Here is a 13,888-nt window from a genome sequence, read left to right as displayed (position 1 = left end):
CCGCCAGTAAGAGAACTGAGCTAGTGGTCGCCCGGTCGGGGCTTAGTTCCTGCATTTGAGTCTGCGCGCTAGGCCGCCAGTCTGCTAGAGTTTGCTCAGCCAATGGTCATTGGCGGTTGGGTCGATCGGTTGGTCGGTCGCGCACTGAGACATAAGTTGACTTGTCCGTCTTGAGCGTCGGCGCATGTGAGGTCGCCACGTGAGTCCAGTGGGCCTCGGCGTATAGCGAGGGGTAGTGAATTCGCGGTCGACACGAGAGCAACAGGAGTCAACCCACGACATAAGTCTGGCCGGTGCGAGCTGCGACGCCGTGAGACGGGAGATCGGCGTGCCTTCTCGCGTCCGTTGAAGCGGCTGGCAGCGGACGGTTCGGAAGAGCGATTTGGGGGTGCTGCGCCAGGTCTTCTCGAGAAATCGCAGGTTATTGTAATTTAAGTGATTGGTGATATGTTGTGTGATCTACTCTTGTTAAATTCTACTTGTTTTCTTGGTCAGTCTCTCGTCCCCAGTTTCCTCGTCTGTCTCTCGTCCGCATTTGTTAGGCAGATAGTGTCTGTCTGTCGTTCGGAGCTGCCTCTGTCATGTTTGTCAGATTTGGTGTGTTAACGAATTTATTGCTTGGAGTCGGCCTAATACCTGAAGTATGTTTTGATCTTTGGAAACTTCGATATTATTGCCTATGATCTTGAAAGGCGGTATCTGTGTACTGTAGAGCATCTTAAAAACTGTTTGGCCAACATTGTAGAATTTAATATAAGATTGCATTTCATGGGCTTTTATTTAAATGATCATTTTAGTATATAAAGTTGCCACCCTTTCACCGTAAGACTTTTCTTAGAAGTTAAAATCAAGTGGCACCTTCGGTGGGTAATATTTTAATTGTTGGTGTTTTGTACCATTTCCATCCCTCCCACGGGGGATGCATAGTTTGTGTGCTTGTATAAATTGTTAAAACTCTTAGTTTAAAGTTATCTGGTGTGTTGCAGATTTGCACCAGTGTGGCCTTTCAGAGGCTGTTGTGAGCGGTCGTAACTACGGCCGTGTCAAAAGGGAGCGGCAAGGTTCTCTGCACGAAAGCTCATACAGTCAAAACTTTTTTCTTTCTGCCTCTGAATAAATTGTAACTTTGATATTTAGAGGGTGCTTTCTGATTGTAATTTTAAATCTGTTTATTTTAAAAATGCTTTTAGGTACTATTAAACCGAATAAAATTCCCATTTGTTAAAAGGAATTTGGTTACGATTTTATCAGTTACTCCCTGGCAACTACTTCTATGCTTACATAGTGTGATTAAATGTGTTAATGTTCTTGATAAATAGCTAGTAAATAAAATAAATTCCTAAGAATAATCTTTGAAAATAAATCACGGTTCAATGCTGTTATTAGTTTAACATACATCACGAAATTTATTAGTTCAACTTTCACAAGCTTTAGTGTCTAGCCACCGCCATTGCGATTTTGATGTCCTCTCGATGTATTAGGCCACTCTGGCTGTTGTACATCCTTATTCTTTGAAAGCATTGACCCTGAAAATACGCTAACGTGCATGCACGACGTGGAAAAATTATGAAATTGGACTTCACAGAACACTAATGAAAAGCTTGACTTTGTATATACGTAGTGGCAAAACGACATAACGCAATAAACAGTGGCTGTTTTGCTTCCAAGAAATGTGTACGCAGTCCTCATACACAGACCCAAATACTAAAACTCATAAGCCAGAATGGCTGCATCTATAAGAAAACTAACTTCTTATTCAATGATAATGATACATTACGCAGGGCAGTGACAAACAACTCTGTGCACTAAAAAACAAAAGAATTAATCAAGCGATAAACAAAAGAGGAAGAACGCGCTTCCCTACTTTTATTTAAAATTGTGAATAAAATTCACACATAATCTTTGCTGATGTTCGCTACACACATTCTGCGAATTAAATATAGACTCCCCTGTAAGATAGTTCGTTTTTTTACGACATGGCCCCCATACAAAATGGTCATTTCGTAACAACGTTTATGTATTTACAAGATTCGTTTCACGGTTCACGTTATTTTGGCACTACACTTATTTCCCACATGCGTCTTTTCGGTGGTCCATTAGCCATGACTTCATTTCTGGGGATGTTAGTGCATACCGCATCGAACAGTATGGGTAGTGTGGTTCTTGGACCTAGAGTATATTCGGTGAACTGAGTGGCCTTCCCGTTCTCGTTGCTTAAAACCCATCGATCACATGTGGGATGATGTGGGAAGAAGTACTGGAGCACGTCAACGTACGCCACTGACAGTACAGCAGTTGTCAACCGCCTTGGTGGAGGAATGAAACGCACTACCACGAAAAGTTTTTACGAACCTTGTGGTTAACACGGAAGCACGTTGCAGAGAGTGCATTGTCTTCGATGGTGATCACACCCTCAATAAGTAACCATGTCCTGCAACTTGTAATGTGCAGAGGGCCATCATAAATAGCGGCAGATTGAATGCAGTTATCGTCTTTATGTAAAAGTGTTATTTCTCTGCTTGTGACTGCGTATTTCTTTCATCTACCGTCTATACTATATTGTAGCCGTTCTGTTTATGGTCCAAGCTTCATCGAGCTACTGCGTTAGTTGGCAGTGATACATCATGTGAAAGCTATTTCGCTCCAAGATTTCGCCTCACTACCATACATTCGCAGTTACCTCGGAAACGGACCACAATTGGACCCATGTTTACTGCCTGGTTTGATGCGGCTCGTCACGGATTTCTCTCCTGTGCCACCATCTTCATCCCAGAAAAGCACTTTCAACCTATATCCTCAATTATTTGCTGGATGTCTTCTAATCTCTGTCTTCCTCTACAGTTTATACCCACCGAAGCACCCTCCAGCGAAATGGAAGTTAGTCTCTGAAGTCTTAATAGATATCCTATCCTTCCCCTTGTCAGTAATTTCAATATAATCTTTTCCTCTCCGATAATGTGCAGAACCTCCTTCTTCCTTATTTTGTCAGTCCACCTAATTTTCAACGTTCGTCTACAGCGCCATCTCAGATGCTCCGTTCCTCTTCTGTTCTGGTTTTCGAACAGTCCATGTTTCACTATCATACTGTGCTGTGCTCCAAATATGCTTTCTCAGATGTTGCTTGCTCAGATTAAGGCATGTGTTTGATACTAGTAGTCTTCACTTGGCCAGGAATGCGCTTTTTGTCACTGCTTTTGATGTCCTCTTTTCTTCGTCCATCATGAATTTTTTACTGCCTAGGTACCATCATCTACTTCGTGACGATTAATCCAATTGTTAAGTTTCTTTCTGTTCTCGTTGCTTCTCATCACGTGTTCCTTCGATTTACTCTCACTCCATATTCTGTACTCACCAGACTTTTCATTCCATGCAGCGGATTCTGCAATTCTTCTTCGCTTTCACTGGGGACAGCATGTCAACAGTGAATGTTATCATTGATATCCTTTCACCCTGAATTTTAATTCCAGACTTGAAACTTTTGTTACTTCCATCATTATTTCTTCGATGAACACATTAACAGTAAGAGTGAAATAGTACATCACTATATTACGCCCTTTTTAATCTGAGGAGTTCGTTCACGGTTTACTTCTCCTCTGGCTCTTTTACATTTTATATATTACCCGTCTCTCCCTTTATCTTACCCAAATTTTCCTCAGAATTTCGAACATCTTCCACCACGTGACATTGTCGAACACTTTTTCCAATTCGACAAATCCTATGAAGGTGTCATGATTTTTGTTTAGCCTTTCTTCCATTATAACATGGAAACTGAATCTCTCCTGCCTATACCTTTACTAAAGCATAATTAATCGTTACCTGACACATCCTCAATTTTCGTTCTCACTCTTCCGCGTATGATTCTCGTTGGCAGCTTGGGTGCATGAGCTGCTAAGCTGATTGTGCGATAATTCTCGTACTTGTCAGTACTTCAAGTCTTCGGAATAGTGTGGATGATATTTGTTCGTAAGTGAGATGGTATATATCTGTCTCATACACTCTGCACACGAACATGAATAGTAATTTTGTTGTCACTTTCCCAAATGATTTTAGAGATTCTGATGTTATGTTATCTACCCTTTCTGCCTTATTTCATCTTAAGTGTTCCAAATTACTTTTAAATTCTGATTGTAATAGTGATTCCCCTACTTTATCTACATCGATTCCCGTTTCTTACTTCTAACAGACATGTCGTCCCCCTCATAGAGGCATTCAATGCCTTTCTACCTATCGACTCTCTCCTCTACATTTAACATTGGAACTCGCATTGCGCACTTAATATTACCACACTTGCTTTTAATTTCTCCGAAGGATTTTTTATTTAACTTCTCTAAATGCTAAGTCATTCCTTCCGACAGTCACTTCTTTCTAGTTCTTCACATTTTTCATGCATCCCTAGCTTCCCTACACTTCCTATTTATTTGCTTGCTAAGCACCTTGTATTACGGGATTTCCCTGGACGTTTTTGCACCTCCTTCTTTCAACGATCAACTGAAGTATTTCTTTGCTACCCAGGGTTTCTTCACTTATACTAATGTATACTGTAAGTCAGAGCTTCCCAACGTGTGGTCCGCGGACCCCTTAGGGGTCCGCCGGCTCTTTCTAGGGGGTCCGCGGCCACCCTACACCAAATCGTAAAATAATGAGTAGAATTATTGAATAAAAACGTGAAAATCAAATTCATCAGTATTCTTTTTCGTGTGAAAAAAAAGTGAACTTTTACTTCAGGTCGTATTCCCAAGCAGCCTTTGCTGTTCCTAAGTGATAACGCATAGACAGTTTAGTGCCGGAGAATGCGGCTTCTCTGATCGACTGTTTCGCAACAATACGGGGGTCGTTTGTGCGCTGGCTCACGGCGGTAGATGCGTTGAAACCTTATATGCGTGGGCGGAGCGAGCTTTGTCGACCAATCATAGCACTCGCTGGCACGTATGCGGCCCCAGGCATCATTAAATGTTAAACTTGCCTTGTCAGTACACTACCTATTACATAAGTCGAATTTTGACCTTCAAGTTGTTTTCATTCATCTCTAAACTAAAGACTGTTGATACTTCAGGGGTAGGGGGGGGGGGGGAGAGGGGGGTCATTGGGAACAGACTAGGGCTCCGCAATGGATTTTCGACTAAAGAAGGAGTCCACCAGCTGAAAACGTTGGTAAGCCCTGCTGTAGGTTATTTTATTTGTCCATCCATTCATCATCAGTGACCAATCCTCAAAGAAAAACGTTTCTTGTTCTCGTATCAGAAAGCGTTCACAACGAAGAGACGAGATATAGGAATAAGTAGTAATTACTAGGCACTGAAGAGGCAAGGCATTCATATTTTGCAGCGGATGGACATTTGTACGTCGCTCGGACAGATATTGTCCGTTAGACAGCTTCGTAACTCAAACAGCACGATATTACGTTTGAGTACGAGTTGTTGGAGACATTCTTACTAATTGTTTAAGTTCCGTCGTACATCATATACAGATGAGTCAAAATATTTTTGATAAACTGCCCATTGGTGTGTTGGTTCGCGTTTGCCCCCCCCCCCCCCCCCCCCATACAACAGTCATTGTACGTGTCATGGATTCGACAAAGTTGAGCAGTTTGCAGCCCCTTCTACCTCCTTGGTTGGTTCGTTTGTCAGAGTGTTTGTGGCGCCTCCACATGATGTGCCGCAAGCTACATTACATTAGATTAAGTTAAGACTTGTTCCATAGATCATGAATTGGATACTTCGTAATGATGTGGAACGTGTCAGTTTATCATTACAGAATGTAATTTTCACTTTTTCAGTTACTAATTCATTTTAAAAATTGATGTTTCGAGTAGAAGAAGTTGTCATTCGGAAATTCTTTTAGTTTGTTTTTAAATGTTGGTTATCTGTCAGAATTTGAATGCTGTTTGGCAATGGCCAAAGGTTTTTGTGGCACCATAATTCACCCTTTTCTGTGACGTAGAGAGTTGTGACAACGACCAGAGCAGTTGGCGGTCGTGTGTTGAATGTGGCTTTCCCTTGAGTAATAGCGCGGACGGCTTTGCGACTGCTAGAGGCCTGTGTGTTTCGAAGCTAGGCCGGTGAGCAATGTTTGTACATGGCGTTCTGGATTTATGTTAGCCGAGGTTTGAGGAACCCACAATGCGTTGGTGACATTGTGGTGCTAAATAATTGTCGGTTTCTTATTTTCCTTTTTACTCTCGTAGCCTGTGACCATGAGTCTATGTCTAGTTAGTCTCTAGAGCTAAGATATAGTACTGTGGCTCTTTTCTTCCGCGATCTCCAGAAACTGGTGAGAACTATTGTGATTATTGTATCATGGTTACATTACAAATCCGAGTAACGTATTATTCTCCTGTCAAATTTTGAACAGAGCCGTAACTTCAAGTTGGTCGTGTTTTGTTAGGATTTAAATCAGTAGCTACTACGTGTGTCAGGTACTAGTAATTCGGCCTTCGTTTAACGTATAAGTACTTCCCGTCTCTGGAGAAAACGGTCTCATGAGTGTGTTTCGAGGGATTGTAGACCGCGTATGTATACAGGATTTTGTCAGAAATAGCCTAACTTAGTTGATGTCTGATTAATTCGGCCCAGAGGAACTGTTTTTACTTCGCAATTGCGTCGATGAGGAAGACGTGATTCCACCTATTCACTAGAGTATGTAAACCACACAGATTTCCGTTACTAATCAAGTGAACACCTCACCATAAGCCTATCCATATGTTCACTTATCCCTGTAATCTACAACAACCTAGTTAATAATCGTGGAAGTGTGGTAACATGACTAAATACGATGTAAAGATAGTCTGCAAGTTTTGATAGTTGTTGCATTCAGTTTTGCCCTCACCGTGAAGCTTAGACCAATAGCGAACAAGCAGATTTAATTCCACTTGTTGGTGCCCTAGAACGAATGGCGGACGCCGTGATATACGCGCGCAACCGTATCAAACATTAAAATACGCGAACTCATTTTGGTAATAACACTGCGTACAAGTTTTAAACACATTCCTTCAAGAGGCACACAAAAAATATCATCCAACTGCAGCAGCATTAATTTAATAGAAGGAGATAACTCAAGTAAAGGAGAAATACTTGTTACTAATGGTGGGCCAACAAAGCTACACTGATAGTTAATAGTTCACGTCCAAAATTTTATTCACTTAGCAAAATTTAAGGAAAGAAAATACTTTTATAATGAAAAAAGCAATTTACAGTTCGAATTCCTGAATTCTGTTAGTCCTGAACTGGGAGGAGCGCACAACAATGCAGCTTACTTGTTCGTCGTTGGAGAGGCGTAGCGGCATTTTGAGACGACGGCGGCGGCTTGCAACGTTGCAGATGAAGTTCTTACAGCAACTCCGTTCGTCGTAGTTCCACTGCGAAATATGTTGGTAGAGTCTGTTGCCGGTTATGCTGTGAAGTCGTCTTCAATGGCGTTTAACTGGCCACCAGCTGAATAGACGTCATTGTTGGTGATAATTCACAGGATTTTCGTGTGTACTTTTGTTACATATAGTTCTCGTTCCAGTACCTTAAACGCTATTTATGATAATTCTCATCCGCTATCCAACTGTTAGTCACGTTTCTGCATGACTATCTGAATCGCAAACCGTCAGTAAAACCACTCTTCTGCTTGAGGGATTGCAGGACATTCTCACATCAGATTCGGTGTTATGCCACTTCATGTTCTTAGGGAAGAAGATCTTTATTACGATTTGACTTCATGTATCATGATGAAATGGTGGGCAGTAGTTAATGCTCTTGATTGCAAGCTCTAGGGAAGGAATAACAGCAAGCTTTAGGGTGCCGATTTCGAAGAATGCAGTAAAAGCGTACGGCGTCTGTGAGCGGAGGGAAGGGTGTTTTTTTCTGCGGGACCTGGGTGAAAACAATTCCGGACGGCAGAGTTCCACGGTCTCATTGTACAGACATGTTGGTTGGCACCGGTCAGTTGGAATCTGCGTCCAGGTAGACTGACTAGTCGCCGCTGCAATGCCCAGTGCATTGTGGACCACCAATAAAGCAGAGGATGGGCCCTTGTTAGGCAGGAAGCCGACGAGTCAATTGTGAGCGTTCTGAGAAATTCCATGGGACAGGTCACTGGCGCCCAGACGTCCAGACTCTGTTACAGAACATATTTGTGAAAGCACGTAGCTTTTAGCGAGTTTATGGCCGTTCTTTGGAAACTTGGAAATGAACAGGGGAGATAACAAGCTTTTTATGGAGGGGTGGGGTTCCATCCTGGTCATGTTGTTAGCAAAAGACACGGCGTAAATGCGTGGGAAAGAGGCGGCGAAGCCGAATCCATTTTCCTTTTCTCCCAATTAACTTTAAAGTCTCTGATTGGTGAAATCGGCGTATGCAGAGCAAGGGGCGCTCTCCGAGCTTCAAATGCCATGCTCCAGCTCGTGATTGGCTTGTGCTAAAGTGGGGGAAATCGAAGATGTAATTGGGCTTTTGCTGTCGAGCTGAGGAGGAAAGCGGAGAGAAAGAGAAGATCACTTTTGTACTGGAGCTTCGCTAGTAGTGAACTGCAGGTCTCTACCTTATCGGTGAGACTTTTGTCCGTCACTAGTGTGCCACTTAGAGCCTGTGCTATTCACCTTCTGAACCGTTAGAGGTACTGCTCCTAGCATCACGCACACACTGAGTGATGGGGGTGTCTAAAAATTTGATGTATTCCGTCGAGAATGGTCGTGGAATGGAGCAAAATTGGTTTTCCAGACCAGCAAACGGGTCCACCTGCGCACTGGAATCCACTGAGGTTTCAGTGGCTCGTAGGGAAGTACCTGGGTCCCATATTAACCGAACGCGTGACCGTGCCATTAATAACAGATTGCAGCCGTCCATCACTTCAGTCGCTGAACGCATCGTGGTGCCGCCCTAACCAGCAGGAGGGTAAAGTATTTGCTGCTACGGCGTAGGGCTCCAATATATGTTTCTCAGCACCCTGTTCTTTCAAACCATATTTTTCTTTTTTCGGAATAGTAGAGTAGAGATGCGTGAGAGTGGCGTAGTTTTTGTGCCATAACCCGGATTCACGTGTATGATATCAGATAAAGGGATTAGTGATCCCGTTAGTGTCGTGTGTCGATCTCCAGTTGATCACTTTGTCCACCATAGACCCCATATTAGTGAAAGCGTTTGTCAAATAAAAATGTTTGAGTGACGTGGGATGTTAAGGATGAATAAATGTATTGCCATTTAGTTCACAACATATCCTTGCGTTCTGATTAACAGTACCTTGCCATTTTTATTAAAGTCTAGATTATAAAAGAGGGTAGCAAGCTTGCGCGCTTCATCCTCAATTCTGATTATGTACAGCGTCACAGTACCTTGCCATTTTTGTTAAAGTCTAAAGAGAGTAGCAAGCTTGTCCACTTCACCACAATTCTGATTACGTTAAGTGTGACTGTTATAGCTTTAAAATTTCGGCTGCTCATTAAGGAGACAAATATGTTACACAATAATTTTATGGAGCTTTAGCTCTCTTGATGGGGTTAGATATAAAAGTAGGTATACCCACGTGGCGGCATTACTTATAATGTCTACTCGCAAATGCATTGTTAGTTCACGTTGAGAAAGAGCTCATAATGATTACTTCAACTTTTATTACATACTGTGACGGTAATCTCAATCGTCAGACGTTAAGTTCCACGCTTCACTGCCTGGTAAGTTTTGTATCTCAGATCAATTACGTGCGTCTCGCCATTTTGTCGTGAGCACACTCACTGATTCTCCTGCACTTTACATCACTGCTCCACTGTGCTTTCGATATTGCTCTCTGTGCTTTCATGTCTACGCTTTACATCGTAGTTCTTCACATCTTAGTCAACATTAAAAATACAGATAAAATAAACAAATGAATTTAAAGCCTTCCCGTATTCAATCTATAATAAGAAAACATATTTATCCATTAAATAACAAGAAATAAATGGAATGAAATTTTCACTCTACAGCGGAGTGTGCTCTGATATGAAACTTCCTGGCAGATTAAAACTGTGTGCCGGACTGAGACTCGAACTCGGGACCTTTGCCTTTCGCGGGCAAGTGCTCTATCAACATCCTAGAAACATCCCGCAGGCTAAGCCATGTCTCCGCAATATCCTTACTTCCTGGAGTGCCGGTTCAGCAAGGGTCGCAGGAGAGCTTCTGTGAAGTTTGGAGGGTAGGAGACGAGGTACTGGGGGATTTAAAGCTGTGAGGACGGGGCGTGAGTCGTGCTTGGGTAGCTCAGTTGGCGCCGGCACGGTAGCTCAGCTTGTTCGGCCAGAGGGTTGAGCTACGCTCTGTAATAAAAAACTGAGTGAACAGATCAACAACGAACTAAGACGGGTGTCTTACGACGTCCGCCCCTAGCTGATGTAACGAGCGAAACCGAACAAAATGAGATTTAAAAAAAAAAAAATTGGTAGAGCACTTGCCCGCGAAAGGCAAAGGTCCCGAGTTCGAGTCTCGGTCCGGCACACTTTTTTAATCTGCCAGAAAGTTCCATGAAATAAACGGCAGCTACGTTTTAACATTATCACAAAACACAACTTCTTTACACCATCAAAGATCTCAATGCTTCGTCTAGGAAAGCAAACGAAGTGACAGAAGGAAAAAGTAAATTTACGTATCACTAATGACTATATCTTTGTACCTTATGCTTTTTATGTGTGTGTCGCTTGTACTAAGAATTCTACGTTTCACATGTTTCTATCCAAGTATCCTACCCAATTTAATACTGATATTTTAAAAACACGCACGGAGCAGGCATTTCAAAATGGAGCTTCTATCGGTGAGTTATTATTTGGAGCCCGGCTCTTATGTTAAGCACTCTGGTTCTTCAGTTTCTCATCCTGTTGTAAGTTGGTAAATTGTAATTACTATTTCGCTATTCAAATTCTGTGTACTGTGGGAACTGTTAGTCACAGTAATTTACTATTTAGCTACAAGCTGTCATTACTCTTCTTTAGTCTTATTGAAATGAATTCACAATATACATAAGTGACCTTGTGGATAACATCGGAAGTTCACTGAGACTTTTTGCCGATGATGCTGTTGTACATCGAGAGGTTGTAACAATGGAAAAATTGTACTGAAATGCAGGCGGATCTGCATCGAATTGACGCATGGTGCAGGGAATGGCATTTGAATCTCAATGCAGACAAGTGTAATGTGCTGCGAATACATAGAAAGAAAGATCCCTTATCATTTAGCTACAATATAGCAAGTCAGCTACTGGAAGCAGTTAATTCCATAAATTATCTGGGAGTAGGCATTAGGAGTGATTTAAAATGGAATGATCATATAAAATTGATCGTCGATAAAGCAGATGCCAGACTGAGATTCATTGGAAGAATCCTAAGGCAATGCAATCCAAAAACAAAGGCAGTAGGCTACAGTACACTTGTTCGCCCACTGCTTGAATACTGCTCACCAGTGTGGGATCCGTACCAGATAAGGTTGATAGAAGAGATACAGAAGATCCAACGGAGAGCAGCGCGCTTCGTTACAGGATCATTTAGTAATCGCGAAAGCGTTACGGAGATGATAGATAAACTCCAGTGGAAGACTCTGCAGGAGAGACGCTCAGTAGCTCGGTACGGGCTTTTGTTGAAGTTTCGAGAACATACCTTCACCAAGGACTCAAGCAGTATACTGCTCCCTCCTACGTATATCTCGCGAAGACACCATGAGGATAAAATCAGAGATATTAGAGCCCACAGAGAGGCGTACCGACATTCTTCCTTTCCACGAAGAATACGAGACTGGAATGGAAGGGAGAAACGATAGAGATACTGAAAGTACCCTTCGCCACACACCGTCAGGTGGCTTGCGGAGTATGTATGTAGATGTAGATGTACTTCGTTTTCACCCCCCCCACCCCCAACCATTACCGCGCCTATATCGCTGTATCCCCCCCTCCACCTCCTCACCCTCCATAATCCCCCCCCCCCCCCCCCAACCTGGATGATAAACTTCTCAGTTACGTCTACCCTTCCTACCAACTGTAGCCTGGCCTCGTTTATCCCCTCCCTCCCCCACTGCTGTGTGCCCCCTTCCCCTCACAACTCGGATATCCTTAATCAATGTATACTTTAAATCTGATGGCAAATTCAAGGGTCAGTATTCTAAGTTTCAGCCAAATCCACCCATCGCGTTGCTGCATACTTAAAACTAAATACAAAAAATTCCATTACTTTAAAAATATGATCCAACTGCTTTACCTTTGAGTTACAGCATAAATTCATTACTCTTCTACAACTGCCATGGACAATGGCCAATATTTGTTAACGATCAGTATCACTTCAGTTGCATGTAGATGTATTTCCATGACGTTTGATGTTAATAGAAATTGTTATTCATTTTCTACCTGAAAAGACACCTTTCACAAAATAGTGGATTAAGATAAGAGAATATGACTACACATTTGTATGAATTAATTGATTGAATTATGCACAGTGTCCAGGAGGAACTGTGAACATTCAGTATACGACAGGAACGATAGTTCAAAGCAATAAAGTTTAATAAACATGGGCTCTAAAGTGCGTACCTTTAGAGCTATGAGCACTTGTTCATTTTCGCTACTTTGAAGCACAACTCTTCTACTAATCAAGGGCTGTCCGCCGCTGCCGGCCAGGATGGCCGAGCGGTTGTAGGCACTACAGCCTGGAACCGCGCGACCACTACGGCACTCCGGCATGGATGTGTGTGATGTCCTTAGTTAGGTTTAGGTAGATCTAAGTTCTAGGGGACTGATACCTCAGAAGTTAAGTCCCGTAGTGCTCAGAGCCACTTTTATGTCCTCCGCCGGTAGCTGAATGCTCAGCGTGACGGACTGTTAAATGTCTGGGCTCGGGTTCGATTCCTGGCTGGGTAGGGGAATTTTCTCCGCCCAGGGACTGGGTGTTGTACTGTCCTCATCATCATCCTATCATCCTCGCCGACTGCAGGTCACCGAAGTGGCATCAACTTGAAAGACCGGTACCCGGCGAACGGTCTGCCTAACGGGGCGCCCTAGGCCATACGATAAAAAAAAAATCATGTGCTCATAGCTATAAGGATATGTACTTTCGAGGACATGTTTACAGTTGTTTTTGTTTCGAATAATCATCCCTGTCCTCCGTGAATATTGACCTTTACTCCTGGGACAACCTTTATTTGGGAAAAACCTGGATATTATCCAGCAGAACACGCAGGAGTCATGAGCAACAGCGGTCCCGACGCACGCCACTGACATACTCCAGAAGCTACCTTCTGGTTCCAAAATTCAAGTTTCGTGTTAAGCCTTCGAAAATACGGGGAGAGCACGGCAGATTAATTCAGGATACGAGGCGCAGCCCTGCGGTGCCGTTGTGCCCGCCCCACTCGACCGGCGTCAGTTCTTGTCGCCGGTGCGTGTCGCCGTGTCAGGGAATCCGTGTGTGATTGATGAGTGTCCCTGCGGCCGCCGGCTTTCCCCGCCGCAAGGCGCCACCGTCACCTGCCACGGCCGGCACTCCGGCCGCGATTAATGGCCGTGTCGCGCCGACCAGCTGGTTGTCTATGGACGAGGCGCAGTTGATCTATCACGTCTTGACGCGCACGCCTCCCGACAGCCATAAACTTAATGGCCTCCGCCGCTCGGTTATTCGATGAAACTGGAACACAATGTAGTGCAATGTACCCGCACCGTTTCCGCCATACCTGTTCTCAAGCCCGGAACATAAAATTATGACTGAGGCTGGTGATACGGCGCGCGCCGATAACCTGTGACCTTGTTCAGAGCGCGCACTGTAATCGATTATAGTTCGCTGTCCTGGTGCGGGTGGCGCTCCGGTGGCGATTTGCTATGACGTCGCTGGCGTGTGTTTGCAGTGGCCGGCGGAAAGCGAAAGGGTAGGTGTTTTTCCGGGTATTGCACGGAACGTGAAGTTCGCTCTGCC

Source organism: Schistocerca americana, chromosome 6 (genome assembly GCF_021461395.2).
Source record: "Schistocerca americana isolate TAMUIC-IGC-003095 chromosome 6, iqSchAmer2.1, whole genome shotgun sequence".
Taxonomy (NCBI): domain Eukaryota; kingdom Metazoa; phylum Arthropoda; class Insecta; order Orthoptera; family Acrididae; genus Schistocerca; species Schistocerca americana.
The sequence above is the reverse complement of the archived record's forward strand: the minus strand, read 5'-3'. Positions refer to the sequence as shown.